This window comes from Ovis aries, chromosome X, assembly GCF_016772045.2.
Source record: "Ovis aries strain OAR_USU_Benz2616 breed Rambouillet chromosome X, ARS-UI_Ramb_v3.0, whole genome shotgun sequence".
NCBI classification, from domain to species: domain Eukaryota; kingdom Metazoa; phylum Chordata; class Mammalia; order Artiodactyla; family Bovidae; genus Ovis; species Ovis aries.
Genome location: NC_056080.1, coordinates 109020137 through 109039790, shown reverse-complemented (window position 1 = coordinate 109039790; position 19654 = coordinate 109020137). Strand labels below are relative to the sequence as shown.

The 19654-nt window shown below is 37.7% G+C and overlaps 1 protein-coding gene across 1 annotated transcript in view; it reads left to right on the top strand.

The window, feature by feature from the left end:
- The window catches only part of TENM1 (teneurin transmembrane protein 1), a 900209-nt gene that overhangs the window by 177934 nt on the left and 702621 nt on the right, over nucleotides 1-19654 (top strand). The gene's annotated exons all lie outside the window — the stretch shown is intronic.

Here is a 19654-nt window from a genome sequence, read left to right as displayed (position 1 = left end):
CTCAGTGAGATGCAAGAAAACAGCAATAGACAACTAAAATAAATCAGGAAACAATGCATTAGCAAACTGAGAAGCTTGATAAAGAAATAGAAACTGTAAAAAGAGTGGAACAAAAGTCCTAGAGCTGAAGGATACAGTGATAGGACAGAAAAATTCAATAGAGAGCTTCAATAGCAGACTTGATCATGCAGAAGGAAGAATCATCTTCCTTTCAAATGACTCACAGAGGTCATTTGAAATTAGCCAGTTGGAAGAACACAAAGAAAGAAGAATGAAAACACACACAAAAGTCAACTAATGTTTGACAAAGGAACCAAGGAATACAAGATAGGGAAAGAATAGTTTCTTCAGTAAGGGGTGTTGGAAAAACTGGTGTCTGCATGCAGAAGAATGAAATTGGACCCTTATCTTGCACCATACACAGAAATTAACTTGAAATAAATGAATGACTTAAGTGTGAGACCTACAACCATAAAACTTCTTGAAGAAGCATAAGATAAAGTTTTCTTGATATTTGTCTTGGCAGTGATTTTTTTAAAAATGTATAATGGTTTGGAATATGACACCAAAGCACAGACAACTAAAACAAAAATGAAAGTGTGGGAATTATATTGAGTTGAGAACCTCTGTATAGCAATGGTAACAACTGAAAAAATTAAAAGGCAAGCTAGGGAAAGGGAAAAATCTGCAAATCATGTTTCCAATAAGGTACTAATATCCAAATATGAGAAAATCGCCTACAACTCAGTAGGTAAAAAGCAAATAGCCTGGTTTTAAAAATAGACGAAGGACCTGAATAGACTTATTTTCAAATAAGACACATACATGGTCAATAGATTTATGAAAAGGTACTCAATAACAGTAATCATCAGGGAAATGCAAATCAAACCACAATGAGATATCACCTGTGATATCACCTAGTAGGATGGTTATTATTAAAAATGCAAGAGGTAGAAGTTATTGGTGAGGATGTGGAGAAAAGTGAACCCCTGTACATTGTTGGTGGGAATATAAACTGGTACAGCCATTATGAAAACACTTTGGAGGTTTCTTAAAAAGTTAAAAATGAAACTATGATATGATCCAGGTATCTCTCATCTGGGTAGGTATCCAAAGGAAATATAAGTACTAATTAGAAAAGATTTATGTACCCCATGCTCACTGTAGCATTATTTACAATAACCAAGACTTGGAAACAATCTAAGTGTCCACTAATGGATGAATGGATAGAGAAAATGTTATTTTATATATAAATATACATACACAAAATGGGACATCATTCAACCATAAAAAAGAATTAAATCTTGCCATGTATGAGATGGATAGACCTTGAGGTATTATACTAAATGAAATATGTCAAGCAGTGAAAGATAAATACTGTATGATCTCACTTATATGTGGAACTTAAAAAAAAAAAAAGAAAGAAACAAGCCACGCTCCTAGATAGAAAGAACAGATTGGTGATAGCCAGAGTTGGAGGGTGGGGGTTGGCAAAATGGGAGGAGGGGGTCTAAAGGTTCAAACATCCAGTTATAAAATAAATCATGGGGATATAATATAGACCTGGGTGAATATGATTAATAATGCTGTATTGCATCTTTAGAGGTTGCTAAGAAAGTAAATTGTTAAAAGTTCTCAGTGCAAGAAAGAAATTGAAACTGTGACAGATTGTTAATTAGACATATTATGATCATTTCACAATGAATAAAAATATCAAATCATTAATACACCTGAAATTAATATGATGTTATATGCCAGTTTCAGTTCAGTCACTCAGTTGTGTCCATCTCTTTGCAACCCCATGGACTGCAGCACGCAAAGCTTCCCTGTCCATCATAAAATCCTGGAGCTTGCTCAAACTCATGTCCAGTGAGTCGTGATGGCATCCAACCATTTCATCCTCTGTCGTCCCCTTCTCCTGCCTTCAATCTTTCCCAGGGTCTTTTCAAATGAGTCATTTCTTCGCATCAGGTGGCCAAAGTATTGGAGCTTCAGCTTCAGCTTCAGTCCTTCTAATGAATATTCAGGATTTATTTCCTTTAGGATTGACTGGTTTGACCACGTTGCAGTCCAAGGGACTCTCGAGTCTTCTCCAACACCACAGTTCAAAAGCATCAATTCTTCTGCACTCAACTTTCCTTATAGTCCAACTCTCACATCCTTACATGACTACTGGAAAAAACATAGCTTTTTTCCCACTGTTTCCCCATCTATTTGCCATGAAGTGATGGGACCAGATTCCATGATCTTAGCTTTCTGAATGTTGAGTTTTAAGCCAGCTTTTTCAGTCTTCTCTTTGAATTTCATCAAGAGCCTCTTTAGTTCTTCTTCACTTTCTGCCATAAGAGTGGTTTCATCTGCATATCTGAGGTTATTGAGATTTCTCCCAGCAATCTTGATTCCAGCTTGTGCTTATCCAGTCCAGCATTTCTCATTATGTACTCTGTATATAAGTTAAATAAGCAGGGTGACAATAAACAGCATTGATGTACTCCTTTCTCAATTCAGAACCAGTCTGTTGTTCCATGTCCAGTTCTAACTATTGCTTTTTGACCTATATACAGGTTTCTCAGGAGGGAGGTGAGGTGATCTGGTATTTTCATCTCAAAGAATTTTCCATAGTTTATTGTGATCCACACAGTCAAAAGCTTTGGCTTAGTCCATAACGCAGAAGTAGATGTTTTTCTGGAACTCTTGCTTTTTTGATGATCCAATGGATGTTGGCAATTTGATCTGTGGTTTCTCTGACTTTTCTAAATCCAGCTTGAACATCTGGAAGTTCACGGTTTATGTACTATTGAGGCCTGGCTTGGAGAATTTTGAGCATTACTTTACTAGCATGTGAGATGAGTTCAACTGTGTGGTAGTTTGAGCATTCTTTGGCATTACCTTTCTTTGGAATTGGAATGAAAACTGACCTTTTCCAGTCCTGTGGTCACTGCTGAATTTTCCAAATTTGCTGGCATATTGAGTGTAGCACTTTCACAAAATCATCTTTCAGGATTTGAAATAGCTCCACTGGAATTCCATCACCTCCACTAGCTTTGTTCGTAGTGATGCTTTCTAAGGCCCACTTGACTTCACATTCCAGGATGTCTGGTTCTAGGTGAGTGATCACACCATCATGGTTATCTGGGTCATGAAGATCTTTTTTTGTATAATCCTGTGTATTCTTGCCACCTCTTAATATCTTCTGCTTCTGTTAGGTCCATACCATTTCAGTCCTTTATTGTACCCATCTTTGCATGAAATGTTCCCTTGGTATCTCTAATTTTCTTGAAGAGATGTCTAGTCTTTCCCATTATGTTATTTTCCTCTATTTATTTGCATTGATCACTGAGGAAGGCTTTCTTATCTCTCCTTGCCATTCTTTGTAACTCTGGATTCAAATGGGTATATCTTTCCTTTTCTCCTTTGCCTTTCGCTTCTCTTCTTTTCACAGCTATTTGTATATGTTACTTATACCACAACATAAAATATAAATAAATAAAATATAAGTAGATATTTTCCTTTTTCATTGTTTAGAAAGATGATTTACTTTTATAGTCTGTCAGCTGTGAATATTTAAAATGTTACCATTTTATCCTACACATATCTTGGCCATCAGGACCTTCTGTACTGACACAGGATGTTAGGTAGGAAGGTACATAAGACTTTTGATCCTCCTTCTTGATGAAAACTAGCAACAACAACAACAAAAGTGTCAACTTACTTGAGTGTTCAAACCAGCATTATTCATTATAGCCAAAAAATAGAAATTCACAAAATGTCCATCATGTGATGAATGGATAAGCAAAATGTGAAATATCCTTGCCAGGGAATATTATTCAGACATAAAAGGGAATAAAGTTCTGATGTATGCTACAACATGGATAAGCCTCAAAAATACTATGCTAAGTGAAAAAGCCACACACAAAAGGCCACACATTATATGATTCCATTTATATGAAATGTCCCAAACAGTCAAATCCAAAGAAACAGTAAGTAGATTATTGGCGAAGTCAAGTGGGCCTTAGGAAGCATCACTACAAACAAAGCTAGCAGAGGTGATGGAATTCCAGTTGAGCTATCTCAAATCCTGAAAGATGATTTTGTGAAAGTGCTGCACTCAATATGCCAGCAATTTGGAAAACTCAGCAGTGGCCACAGGACTGGAAAAGGTCAGTTTTCATTCTAATCCCAAAGAAAGGCAACGCCAAAGAATGCTCAGACTACTGTACAATTGCACTCATCTCACACACTAGTAAAGTAATGCTCAAAATTCTGCAAGACAGGCTTCAACAGTATGTGAACCGTGAACTTCCAGATGTTCAAGCTGGATTTTAAAAAGGCAGAGGAACCAGAGATCAAATTGCCAACATCCGTTGGATCATCAAAAAAGCAAGAGAGTTCCAGGAAAACATCTACTTCTGCTTTACGGACTAAGCCAAAGCCTTTGACTGTGTGGATCACAACAAACTGTGGAAAATTCTTCAAGAAATGGGGATACCAGACCATCTCATCTGCCTCCTGAGAAATCTGTATGCAGGTCAGGAAGCAACAGTTTGAACTGGACATGGAACAAAAGACTGGTTCCAAATAGGAAAAGGAGTATGTCAAGTCTGTATATTGTCACCCTGTTTATTTAACTTATATGCAGAGTACATCATGAGAAACACTGGGCTGGAGGAAGCACAAGCTGGAATCAAGATTGCCGGGAGAAATGTCAATAACCTCAGATATGAGATGACACCACTGTTATGGCAGAAAGCGGAGAAGAATTAAAGAATTAACCCTAACCCCTTCTTGGTTGATTGGAATATTCTGGATTTAGATACTGGTGATGGTTATACAATTATTTGGTTATATTAAAAATCACTGAATTGTGTACTTTTTTAAGGGTGAATTTTATAATATGTGAATTAGATCTCAATAAAGCTGTTACTATTTTTTTAAGGGAAAGAGTAATAGCCAACATTGAGCACTTACTGAGTAGTAGGTATTAGGCTTAGCATTCTGCCACACATGATAGGATTGAATGTTCACAACAACGGTATGTGCATAAGTACTATTTGTTTTCTCCATTTTTACAGATTTGAAAATTGCAGCTTCATAATGTTACTCAAGCTACTTCATAATTTACCCACGGTCCCATAGGCTAAAAAGTCCAAGAACTGAAATTTAGCCTCTAGGTAGCCATCTGGCACTCTTGATTACTACATTTTTCCTGCCAGTATTTTTTATAATAACTTTAAGATATAATTACCATACCATATAGTTTGCCCATTTAAACAAATCACCCGTCAGTGTGTTTCTTTGAGTACATTCATGGATATATGCGTGTGACACTAGTCAGTTTTAGGACATTTTCATCTTATAACACATACAAACCTCATCCCCACCCCAAGGCCTAAGCAACCACCAGTCTGTCATTGTGCTGGTTGATTGATACTGCTACCTGTAGTCACTTGCATCACTGTATTAACTGTTAAACAATAGTTGTGTTAGTCGATATCGATACAACCAGGAATTAAGTCGGTAGATTTCCTTTTAAAAATGGCTTTGAAGCCTCCATTACTAGAAAAGACAATAACTGAATATGATTTAAATGTACTAGAGGCAAGAGAGAGACACTGCATGTGTCAATTCGCCCTGTTTCTGGACTTAATTATTTTACTGAGGAGCTGGGTCTACCTGCTCCCTCCAAAACAAGAAAAAGGAAAGAAAATCTTGATTGCAAAAAATATATTTTGCTTCTGAGCAAGGATACAGAAATTGTTAGGAGCTTTCCTTGTCTTTGAAATTGGCACAATGCCCTCCAGCTAAATGGTTTTGCTAAGTGGCTTTGCAAGAAAACCTTTCCTCCCCTCCTTGCCTGGAAGCTACTGCTTTTCCTCCTGACCCTCTTGACTTCAGTTTGAGTGCATGTCTTCCAGTTAACAAGTAATTTGGGGGAGTGTCAAAAGGTAACTAGTGTCCCCTGGGTCACAATTAACCTAAAAATTAAAAGGTGGAGTTTGAAATCCTCATTAAGTATAACAAAACCATAAAAGGGAGTTTCTGAATTGGAGTTGGATTTAGAAAGTCACCTTTGAATTAATGAAACTGACCATACTGACTAAGTACCAGGCTCAGTATTTGAGAGAGGATATATGTTTGAGAGAGGATCTGCAGTATAGTTTAGTAGCGATTAATGGTTTAGGCAAAATGAGTAGAAAATAATTCTTTCTGAGAGCCTTTTCCTGTGATCCCACTCACTCACAGTGCACATACTAATGCCCTTAAAGTTCAATTACCACTAATTTCTGAAATATGCTTATGAGTATTACATTATTGGGATTAAGAATTAGTGTTTTCTCATTTAACCTGGCCGATAACTGGCAATGTCATATTGCCCTGAGAACTTTTCTTTGATAATTTATTTTTAAAGGTAGCATAATAAATATAACTGGGGTCTCTAAAAATGATTTATGGTGAAGTCTTACAGCTTAGTAGTAAATTCTAACTAATATGTGTTACTTATAATGGAGGCCTATAGCTTGTTAATTCTGAGCTAAAAGCGGGTAACAATATTGTTATTATGTAAACCTTAAGCACATGTTTTGTGCTTGATATAACTCAAACCATGGTGATGATTAAAATATTTCATAATTCAGATGCTAGTGTTTCTTTTAATAATTCTAAAAATTTGTTCTAGATGCAACAAGTTTCTCACTCTAAAAGAGCACTTAGAATCCCATTTTATAGAAGTCAGTTTGTGACCTCTAGAAGCAGAAATGTACAAATATCATAATCATCTACTGAACAGGAAACATTGATGGAAGGATTGAGAAATACCACTGCTCTTTTGAAATATTCAAAACTGAATTGTTCCCACAGATGTGCACACCCTCTCTTCTGGTATTTCTATTAAATGGTGCTTGGGCAGTAATAAACTTCATTTACTTATTTAAATGTATTCCTCTCACCCCCATCCCCGAACACATGTCTGAATGAGCAAATAAGCTGTGGGTTCCATTGTCTTAACCTTCTCAGTTGCCAGGGTTTTAGGGACATGGAAGGGGGGACATGGAAGGATTTAGAGGTGAAATGAAGGTGACCCCACTGACCCATAGTCAGCATGACATGTTCCTTGAGTTTAGAAATTCAGATGGCCTTAGCAATTCCTTTGTACTCTGTGGTAAATATTTCTGTAGCAGCTGAAGTTGGAGTTAGACTTTTTCTGTATCCATGGAGGAGAGACAAGATAACTGGCCCATTTGAAGATCAAACCCCCACCTAGGCCTCATTAGTGCTGGGCTTTAAGCAATGGATATGGGATTATATAGAAGATGAACAAGTAGCAAAGGATAGCTAGCAAGTTCAGGGTTATATGACAAAAATATAGTGCAGATATCTAGGACATTTTCTTCATTAGGAATGCCTTTGAAAGGCTCACACACTTGAGTTCTTTGGAGAGCCATTTAAGATATCTCATGTGTAAGGTTTCAAATAGATTCAAACTGAATTTAGACTGTAGGTTTTTTGACTGAGGTCAAAGATTTTTAGTTGGTGTGAGTGTGTGAGCAAATCTGAGTGTTTAAGATGTAGGCATACAGATAAAAATAACATGTTCTAAAAGGGTAGTGTTTTTGTACTTATTTCCTTCATCTTTTAATAACATCTATAAAAAGTGAACAGATTTGGTTACTTAGTAGACCTTCTCTCAATTAAGTTTCTATCACCAGAAATGGGTTGGCAATATTTAGAATTTGCATTTTTGTTGTTTTTAGTGCTACTCTTCCAGTATTTTTTTTTCCCCAAACTACCTCCAAATCAGGAGTACAATACAGGAAAATAGTTGCTCTGCTTCTTCAAGAGAAAAAAAATTTATAGTATTTGTGAATGAAAAATTGTATACTAATGCAAGTGAAAGTGTTTTTTTTTAATTGAAGTACAGTTGATACAATGTTGTATTAATTTCTGGTGTAGAGCAAAGCAATTCAGATATATATAGGCATCCCTGGTGGCTCAGATGATAATCTGCCTGCAGTGTGGGAGACCTGGGTTCAATCCCTGGGTTAGGAAGATCCCCTGGCAGAGGGCATGGCGACCCACTCCAGTATTCTTCCCTGGAGAATCCCTATAGCCAGAGGAGCTTGGTGAGCTGCAGTTCATAGGGGCCATAAAGAGTTGGACACGACTGAGCGACTAAGAACAGCACAGCATATATATATATATATATATATATATATATATATATATATATATATATATTCTTTTCCCTTACATTTTATTATAAGATATTGAATATAGTTCCTTGTGCTATACAGTAGGACCTTGTGTGTATGTGTCTGTCTGTGTGTATAATAGTTTCTATCTGCTAACCCCAATTTATCTCTCTCCCATCCCCTTTCCCTTTTGGTAACCATAAGTTTGTTTTCTATGTCTGTGAGTCTATTTCTGTTTTGTAAGTAAGTTCATTTGTATCATTATTAAATATTCCAGATATAAGTGATATTGTATGATATATATCTTTCTCTGTCTGACATTCTTCACTTAATATGATAATCTCATACATGTTGTTGAAATAGCATTGCTTCATTCTTTTTTATGGCTGAGTAATAGTTCATTATATATATAATATATATATACACACACACACCACATATATACATATGTATGTATATATACCACATCTTATTTATCCATTCATCTGTTGATGGACACTTATGTTGCTTCCATGTCTTGGCTCTGTAAATAGTGGTACTGTGAACATTCAGGTGTATATATCTTTTCAGATTGCAGTTTTCTCCAGATATATGCCCAGGAGTGGGATTGCTAGATCATATGTTGACTCTATTTTTAGTTTTTAAAGGAACCTTCAAGCTGTTTTCCATAGTGACTGCATCAGTTTTCACTCCCACCCACAGTATAAGAAGGTTCCCTTTTCTCTACACCCTCTCCCACATTTATTCTGATTGGTGTGAGGTGTTACCTTACTGTAGTTTTTTTCAAGCTTTATTTATTTATTTGGCTACACCAGATCTTCGTTGCAGCACATGGGATCTTTTTTTTTTTAGCTATGGCATGTGGGATCTAGTTGCCTGAGCAGGAATCAAACCCAGGTCCCCTGAACTGAGTGTACGGATTCTCAGCCACTGGACCACCAGGGAAATCCCACCTCATTGTAGCTTTGATTTGCATTTCTCTAATAAATATCAGTGTTGAGTGTCTTTTCATGTGCGTAATGTCCATCTGTATATCTTCTTTGGATGAATGTCTATTTAGGTGTTCTGCCCAGTTGTTAATTAGGTTATTTGGTGGATTTTGTTATTGAGTTGTTTGAACCGTTTATATCAATATATATTGGAAATTAGGCCCCTATTGGTTACATCATTTGCAAATATTTTCTCAATAGAGAGGTTTTTTTTAAAAAATGAAATTAATTGGTAAAACTGTTTTGGGGCTTAAGCTGAATGAGTCATTGATGTGCTTTAAACTCACACAAAATGAAGAGATCTGACAGAGAAAACTATCTGGAACAAACTGGTGACAATAATTCTCTAACTTGAATGTGGGGACTATTTTCTACTCTACTGAAGTCACAATGACAGTCAGAATTTCCATTGACAGTGGTTATTCTTAACTGGCATTCAATTCACTTCAGTTGCTCAGTCATGGCCGACTCTTTGCGACCCCATGAACCACAGCACACCAGACCTCCCTGTCCATCACCAACTGCCTGACTATACCCAAACTCATGTCCATTGAGTCGCTGATAACATCCAACCATCTCATCCTCTGTCGTCCCCTTCTCCTCCTGCCTTCAATCTTTCCCAGCATCAGGGTCTTTTCAAATAAGTCAGCTCTTCACATCAGGTGGCCAAAGTATTGGAGTTTCAGCTTCACCATCAGTCCTTCCAGTGAACACTCAGGACTGATCTCCTTTAGAATGGACTGGTTGGATCTCCTTGCAGTCCAAGGGACTCTCAGGAGTCTTCTCCAACACCACAGTTCAAAAGCATCACCTTTTTAGCACAACTCTCACATCCATATATGACGACTGGAAAAACCACACCTTTGACTAGACGGACCTTTGTTGGCAAAGGAATGTCTCAGCTTTTTAATATGCTGTCTAGGTTGGTTATAACTTTCCTTGCAAGGAGTAAGCGTCTTTTAATTATGACCATCTACAGTGATTTTGGAGCTCCACAAAATAAAGTCTGACACTGTTTCCACTGTTTCCCCATCTATTTGCCATTAAGTGACAGGACCAGGTGGCATGATCTTAGTTTTCTGAATGTTGAGTTTTAAGCCAACTTTTTCACTCTCCTCTTTCACTTTCATCACTTTCATCAAGAGGCTCTTTATTCTTCTTCACTTTCTGCCATAAGGGTGGTATCATCTGCATATTTGAGGTTATTGATATTCCTCCCGGCAATCTTGATTCCAGCTTGTGCTTCTTCCAGCTCAGCGTTTCTCATGATGTACTCTGCATATAAGTTAAATAAGCAGGGTGACAATATACAGCCTTGACATACTCCTTTTCCTATTTGGAACCAGTCTGTTGTTCCATGTCCAGTTCTAACTGTTGCTTCCTAACCTGCATATAGGTTTCTCAAGAGGCAGGTCAGGTGGTCTGGTATTCCCATCTCTTTCAGAATTTTCCACAGTTTATTGTGATCCACACAGTCAAAGGCTTTGGCATAGTCAATAAAGCAGAAATAGATGTTTTTCTGGAATTCTCTTGCTTTTTCAATGATCCAACAGATGTTGGCAATTTGATCTCTGGTTCCTCTGCCTTTTCTAAAACCAGCTTGAACATCTGGAAGTTCATGGTTCACATATTGCTAAAGCCTGGCTTGGAGAATTTTGAGCATTACTTTACTAGCGTGTGAGATGAGTGCAATTGTGCAGTAGTTTGAGCATTCTTTGGCATTGCCTTTCTTTGGGATTGGAATGAAAACTGACCTTTTCCAGTCCTGTGGCCACTGCTGAGTTTTCCAAATTTGCTGGCATATTGAGTGCAGCACTTTCACAGCATATCTTTCAGGATTTGAAACAGCTCAACTGTAATTCCATCACCTCTGCTAGCTTTGTTCATAGTGATGCTTTCTAAGGCCCACTTGACTTCACATTCCAGGATGTCTGGCTCTAGGTGAATGATCACACCATCGTGATTATCTGGGTCATGATCTTTTTTGTATAGTTTTTCTGTATATTCTTGCCACCTCTTAATATCTTCTGCTTCTGTTAGGTCCCTACCATTTCTGTCCTTTATCGAGCCCATTTTTGCATGAAATGTTCTCTTGGTGTCTCTATTTTTCTTGAAGAGATCTCTAGTCTTTCCCATTCTGTTCTTTTCATTATTTCTTTGCACGGATCGCTGAAGAAAGCTTTCTTATCTCTTCTTGCTATTCTTCGGAACTCTGCATTCAGATGCTTGTATCTTTCCTTTTCTCCTTTCCTTTTCGCTTCTCTTCTTTTCACAGCTATTTGTAAGGCCATTTTGCTTTTTTGCATTTCTTTTCCATGGGGATGGTCTCAATCCCTGTCTCCTGTACAATGTCACAAACCTCTGTCCATAATTCATCAGGCACGCTATCTATCAGATCTAGGCCCTTAAATCTATTTCTCACTTCCACTGTATAATCATAAGGGATTTGATTTAGGTCATACCTGAATGGTCTAGTGGTTTTCCCTACTTTCTTCCATTTAAGTCTGAATTTGGCAATAAGGATTTCATGATCTGAGTCACAGTCAGCTCCTGGTCTTGTTTTTGCTGACTGTATAGAGCTTCTCCATCTTTGGCTACAAAGAATATAATCAGTCTGATTTCGGTGTTGACCATCTGGTGATGTCCATGTGTAAAGTCTTCTCTTGTGTTGTTGGAAGAGGGTGTTTGCTGTGACCAGTGCATTTTCTTGGCAAAACAAACTTAGTTCCACCTTTACCTTTGGATATATGCATAGAAAGAGTATGTCAATCTACAATCTAGCTTGCTTTCAACCAACAATAAAAATAGAAAACTCTTTGTAGTTTTGAGATTATTTCCATATATCATTAATTTTAGGTATGTTTCAGAAAGAAAGCAAAGAACCAACTATTAAGAATTGAATCACTAATGGAATACTAACATCAACATTAAGATAATAAAATCATTGTCATATCTTGTAACTAGTTTGGAATTACTCATCAAGTTACAAGATCTTGTTAGCTCTCCATTCCTCAAAATGGTTCAGTTGCCATTTAATATAGAAAAATATTCTTGTATTGGTTTAACCAAAAAGTTCGTTCCGGTTTTTCAGTAAGATGCTGTAAAACAACCCAAACAGGCTTTTTGGCTAACCCAATATAATGACTTTGATTTAATAGAAAGATGTGAATGCTTTCTAGGCTGATAAGACATCACAGCCTAGAATTTATATAGGCTCTGTTGTAGTTAGTGATGAATCTTTCTGCTAAAGAGGTATATTCTATTTCAGGGTTAAGGAAGATTACCTATGATTTGATGATTTAATAATTTTTAAATCTCTGCAATTTAATAGGTACCTACTCATCTCTGAAAGATGAAAATCAAATGAACCTGTTCCTAAACTTTATGCCCCGATGTGATTTTCTTGCCGTATAATATCCTAATTTGTACAGTGGGCTGACCAACCTGTTTAACTCTAGGCCTGAATCTGACTTTTGTCACCAACCATCCCTCCAGATATTTTTTAAATGTCAGTGTTTATTCAGAGTCTTGAACTTTGTTACCTAATGATATCCTCTTCTAATGGGTCAATTACATTTGTTTTAAGAGCCCCACTTGGTATATGTTATAAAAGAGGAAGAATTTCTTATCAGTGCCCTCTCCTTGTGTGTATGTGTGTGTGCTCAGTCATGTCCGACTCTTTGCAACCCCGTGGATGTAGCCTGCCAGGCTTCTCTGTCTGTGGAATTTTCCAGGCAAGAATACTGGAGTGGGTTGCTATTCCCTTTCCAGGGGATCTTCCTAACCCAGGAATCAAACTTGCATCTCTTTTTTTTTTTCAAACTTGCATCTCTTGAGTCTCCTGCACTGGCAGGTGGATTCTTTACCACTGCACCACCTGGGAAGCCCTACATATTTTTATTTTGTCCCCAAACAGCTGTTACCACTCCCTCTGTGGTGCCTGAAATTCCTTCTTTGGAGTTAAGGCATTATTGCTCTAGGAGACCCATGCTGAAATGCAATTACCTGTATTGATACATTTTGTTTTATTAGTTTATCCAAGTCATCTTCTGATTTCTCATTGGAGAGCAGAGTCCTAAGGGAATGGTTAAATTTTGGCTTGGCTTTGAAATGAGAGGAAGAAGTCTGAAAATCATATCATTGTCCATTCTGTTATTAAGTGAGAAGACTGTTTGAATTCACTGCTGCTGCTGCTGCTGCTGCTAAGTTGCTTCAGTCGTGTCTGACCCTGTGCGACCCCATAGATGGCAGCCCACCAGGCTCCACTGTCCCTGGGATTCTCCAGGCAAGAACACTGGAGTGGGTTGCCATTTCCTTCTCCAATGCATGAAAGTGAAAAGTGAAAGTGAAGTCCCTCAGTCGTGTCCAACACCTAGGGACGCCACGGACTGCAGCCTACCAGGCTCCTCTGTCCATGGGATTTGTCTGTAGTGTTACCTATAAACAAGGGGAGGGCTAGAGAAACAGGGAAAGAGGACTTAGAAGGAAAAACAGGTCTGCAAAGACCAGCATCACCTACTTTACTGCTCTGGCCAAGCCTGATTAAAAAATGTAACTCAGTTCATTACTGCCATTCACTTCAAGGTATACTGGCTGCTTTTAAACTTAAACTATGTCTAATTCAGTGATGAAGAGAAATTAATGAACAACCTCAGCTTTTCATATTTTTTTTAAGTATACTGCTGTTGCTGCTAAGTTGCTTTAGTCATGTCTGACTCTGCCGACCCCAGAGATGGCAGCCCACCAGGCTCCCCCGTCCCTGGGATTCTCCAGGCAAGAACACTGGAGTGGGTTGCCATTTCCTTCTCCAATGCATGAAAGAGAAAAGTGAAAGTGAAGTCACTCAGTCGTGTCCAACTCCTAGCGACCCCATGGACTACAGCCTACCAGGCTCCTCCACCCATGGGATTTTCCAGACAAGAGTACTGGAGTGGGGTGCCATTGCCTTCTCTGTTAAGTATACTAGAGTCATACTTAAAGCTGTTGAATAGAAAGTGTCCATTAATTGATGTATGGGATATGTCCAGATATGAGAGATTTTATCCTTTGGAAGGTACAGTGAATAGTCTTTAAAAGTCATTAAAGTACATACAATCTTTTGACCTGCTATATTTACATATGCTTTGCCAGGTATGTACCTCTAAGATTATATCCGCTTCAATTTTTTTTCTACTCTTTCTCCCTTTTATCCTCCTGTCTCTTCATTCATTCTTACTTCAGCTGTTCTCAACATTGCTAAGCTAAAGTAATATCTAGTCCCCTGAGTGGTACCATTGAGGGATGTCCTGAGGTCTACTTGCTAGTGTCTTGCATTCTGTCCTGCACTGGTGCCTGAAATTGTGGCTAAGATGTTAGCCTAAAAAATAAAAGACAAAAAACCCATAAGGATAGTGTATATGTCCAAAGTAAGTGTTTTTACTTTTATTTCTTAGAAGGCAAAGAGAAAATATTCCATTTCCTTAAGACTTAACTAACTAGGCATGTTAGAATTGAAAAGGATCTTTGAGGTCATCTCCAGTTTTTAATTAAAGCTGGATTTTGTTTTGTTTTTGTTTTTTGGTTTCTTTTTGTTTTGTTTCAGAATCCTTTTATTAAATGGGACTTGATATGAAAGTTCAGTGAATAAAATAGATGAATGAGAGAACATTAAGGCTCATTCCTCTGGCCATTACCAGTTCAATGGAAAGTTAGTTCTTCCATTAATTTTAAAATGAACTCATAGACCATTTTGTCGAGAAAGGTGTTACTAGAAGCCCTGATTCCGATTCCTAATCTGTCCTCTTTCTATCCATTGAACTAGTCTCAGTTCAGTTCAGTTCAGTTCAGTTCAGTTCAGTGGCTCAGTCATGTCCGACCTTTGAGACCCCATAAGTCGCAGCACGCCAGGTCTCCCTGTCCATCACCATCTCCTGGAGTTCACTCAGATTCACGTCCATCGAGTCCGTGATGCCATCCAGCCATCTCATCCTCTGTCGTCCCCTTCTCCTCCTGCCCCCAATCCCTCCCAGCATCAGAGTCTTTTCCAATGAGTCAACTCTTCGCATGAGGTCGCCAAAGTACTGGAGTTTCAGCTTTAGCATCCTTCCTTCCAAAGAACACCCAGGGCTGATCTCCTTCAGAATGGACTGGTTGGATCTCCTTGCAGTCCAAGGGACTCTCAAGAGTCTTCTCCAACACCACAGTTCAAAAGCATCAGTTCTTCGGCGCTCAGCCTTCTTCACAGTCCAACTCTCACATCCATACATGACCACAGGAAAAACCATAGCCTTGACTAGACGGAACTTAGTCGGCAAAGTAATGTCTCTGCTTTTGAATATGCTGTCTAGGTGGGTCATAACTTTTCTTCCAAGGAGTAAGCTAGTCTGCTGCTGCTGCTGCTAAGTCGCTTCAGTTGTGTCCGACTCTGTGCGACCCCATAGATGGCAGCCCACCAGGCTCCCCCGTCCCTGGGATTCTCCAGGCAAGAACACTGGAGTGGGTTGCCATTTCCCTCTCCAATGCATGAAAGTGAAAAGTGAAAGTGAAGTCGCTCAGTCATGTCCAACTCTTTGCGACCCCATTGACTGGAGCCCATGGGATTTTCAGGCAAGAGTACTGGAGTGGGATGCCATCACCTTCTCCAAAGCTAGTCTAGTGATTATTAATACTTCTTGTTTAACTCACCCGAATTTCTTCTATTCTATGGAAATAGTCATATTAACATGCTATATAATAATTCTGCAGAAATACTAAATAGTGAAATGACAACCATAGGGACAGTAATCCAGAGGGGTAAGAAGAAGGGTGATTCTGATATAGAACCCTTCCTTGTGGAGTCTACAGTTTTTAAGAGAATCTTTGAAATATGACTACAAAGATTAGGGAAGGGGTTATATTATTAGCAATTTTTATTGTTTTAACAATTCCTCAATTAACATTAAATTATATTCAACTAAAGTGGCCTTTAATAGAAAGGAGAGTGAATTGTAGGTCAGATACTCTCAACTACAGAAGATTACTTTCTGAAAACAAATAACAATATCTGGTGAAAACCAGTTTACTGAGGTCATGAGCCTGAATTTTATTGCAAAGCTCCAAATGATGAATAGTATCAATTTTTTTTCCTTCAGCTCAGATTTTTAAAATTAGACGAAAAGGATGTTATGTATGGCAAAATAGATATAATCAGTGAATCCAATTAGAACAGTTATTGTGTAATGAATCAGTGGATCCAAATGGAATCTTATTAATCAAAATATTTTATATTAATTAGAAGGACAGTTGATGTCATAACATATATCCAGATGTTTTAAAATATTGGTGAGTTCCCTGTATTAAGCCTCTGAATGGGTTTTTGCAATGGATGGGCTTTTTCAATTTCCCAGTATTTGAGAATTACAATCAGAGTGTTAGAGAGGTACTCTCCATGAGGGAGAGAAATAAATATCAGATTATGAGAATTTATGGCCCTAATTTCCATACAATTCTAATTATTCAATTTTTGTTGTCCTGAGTTTCTATAGCTTTTCCTTTAGAAACATTTCTGGAAGACACGCAGGCAGTTAAAGATCCAGGGTTTGTTGGGGCCTGAGTTTTATGCAGTTTGGGGACCCTCTCTTTAAAAAAGAATACAAGATCACAAATGCAAAATTAGATATGAAAGTGAATATTTAGAAGGGCCCTGTGCAAGTGAGGTGCCGTGAGGCTTGAGCTTCAAGGTAAATCCACTCTGGCATGCAGAACACACCACTAAATAATTCAGTAGTTGATCAGTGAAGGAAAGGGAAATTTTTCAAAAGCCACAACCCTTTGATATTGGCAGAGTTTTTGATATGTTAATGACATGTATAAATACAAGTGACAAGATTGCAATCATTTGGTCAAAGAAAGATGGAATTATAATTCACAGTAAGATGAGATCTAAATTAGATCAATTAAACTGTGATAGTGCTGTGACAATCTGGTATATCTTTATGCAGTGCATCTTGAGAAGTTTAGTTACAATTATTTTAAATCACTGGTTGTGCAGTTTATACCAATGAAATGGGAATTACCAAAAAATACATTCAATCTGATCAAGGTTAATAAGAAAAGGCTCAACATTTTCATAAATGCCCTCTTAAACAGATGGTATTGTATAACATGTAAAATGAAATCTAGGATTAAAGTAATGATTCATTTTTAAATTTGTGATATATAGTCTGAAGTTGAATCTAGAATCACTATAGTTTTAGGCATCTGAGTCTATTGTCCAGGCTCTTCACAAGATAACAGCATCTAGTTGACTTCAGCTTCATTACAAACCTTTGTACACACTTTTATCTATCAGTTTCAGGTTTAATTATGGCTTTTTTTCCCCCTATAGTTCATTAGAAGCCTTTTTTAAAAGACTACATATACCATTACTAGCAGAAAAGTTAGAATATATGTTGATGGCTACTAATGGTGGATGAGCACAGTTGATTCATGCTTTGGGGACCAGTGATATAGGTTAGGGAAGCATTTAGCACCCTGAGAAGTACCATTTGTGGGGCACCACAAAATCTACTGCGAAATGTCTCCCCTCTGTCATATACTGGTGCCTGAAATTCTTCTCACCATCTTGGCTTTGGTTTGAGGTTAAAACACTGGTCTGAAAACACAGATCACCTGAAAAATTAAACCTGCTGAAGGAGAAAAAAACCTTATCTGATATCAATCTATACCAAAAATAAAACTGGTAAGAGCTTAGCTATGAATCCAGTTAAAGGTGTATCTTCAAGAAGATACTGAGTGACACTGGAATGTATTCATAAACATGTAACTTGAATTTAGGGATATAGATGTGTTAAATTGGCTCATTGGCAAAGAGACCTTAGTTCTACTCTTTAACTTGATTATTAGGTAACTTCAGAAAAGTCACCTGAATTCTGTAAGTTTTCCCTCTCTATAATATGTAGGAATTAGTCTCTTCCAGTGCCAAACTCTGTTTATTTAAATACATGTTCAGCATCAATTTTTTTTGTAGCTTAGTCTTCTGGAATATTAATCTGGAGTTCTTCAAACTTGGGTCTGTAAGCCACTTGCCACTGATGATCCTTGCAGTCACCATCTGTTGATGTACTACTAAACTCATATTCACTCTCCCTTTTTTACTATTCACTTTTAGTATAGAGGTCTAGGTCAATTACACTGGTTTTGTAAGATGAAAACCAAATTGGAAAATGATGACTGTATAGGATGACTTAAAATTTTAACTTGAAAATTGTCTACTGTAGACATCCATGGCATAATTCAAAACAGGTAGGAATGTCCTTTTGACCATGATATCTATTGCATATAGTTAGGTGTAGCCCTCAGAGAAAATTATAGTAGAGGTCTCAGTTTAAATAGCAGAGTATGCCATGTGCCTACAATAGCTGTTGTAAACAATAAGGTGCTTTTATACAGTAAATGTATGTTTGTAGCACTTACTATGAGTCAGGCACTGTTCTGAGTGCTTTAATATGTTTACTGATTTACTCTCTATAATGTATCAGTTAGGCTTGGCTCTATTATAATCCCCACTTTACGTATGATAGAACTGAGACAGAGAGGCTAAGTAACCTGCTGAAGCTCACAAAACTCAAAGTGGCAGATGATGGAAGGATTGAACTTTCTGACTCCAAGATCATACTGATTAAAGGAAAACAAAGGAAGGCTAAGCTATCAAAGGGCATAGAAACATCTTTGTAAGTAGCCAAGCAAAGCAATTTCACATCTACAAAACTATATTCTAAAGAATATATAGTTATTAAGAGCTTGGACTTCCCTAGTGGCTCAGCTGGTAAAGAATCTGCCTGCAATGCAGGAGACCTGAGTTCAATCCCTGGGTTGGGAAGATCCCCTGGAGAAGGGAATGGCTACCCACTCCAGTATTCTGGCTTGGAGAATTCTATGGACTGTATAGTCCATGGGGTTGCAAAGAGTCGGACAATACTGAGCAACTTTCACTTTCAATAGCCATAATCTACAAGAGTGTTTAGTATGAGATAGAGAGGAAATGTGAGACAAGCATGGCTGGAGAAGTGGGGAAGATAGAGTGGTGAGGCTCTGTTGTTTTACTGAGTCTGTCTTTCTGCCTTGGAATAATGATTACAGTTCCTGCAGAGATACACCTGTGAATGTGATGTTCCATATACCAATGTGAAACAGATAAAGTTCTTTCCCATTTGAGTCAGAATGGCATAAGGAAGACAGGGAAGCTTGTAACAAAGTCTGGGAGCAAGTAGTGCACAGTACTGAGAACATTCCAAGAGCCTAGAGAGATTAATCTATGGGGAAAGATTAAAATGATTATTATATACAGCTTTGTCAAGTAATGACTATGAGAAACATGAGAACTGTCTGTAAATATTTGAAGAGAAAATAATTACAAGGAGAGAAGGGATTTTCTTATAGATGAAACTGGAAACATCGGTTGAAATTACAGAATGGATCATTTTGGCCTAACAGTGTATAAAACTTCTTGACAGGTTA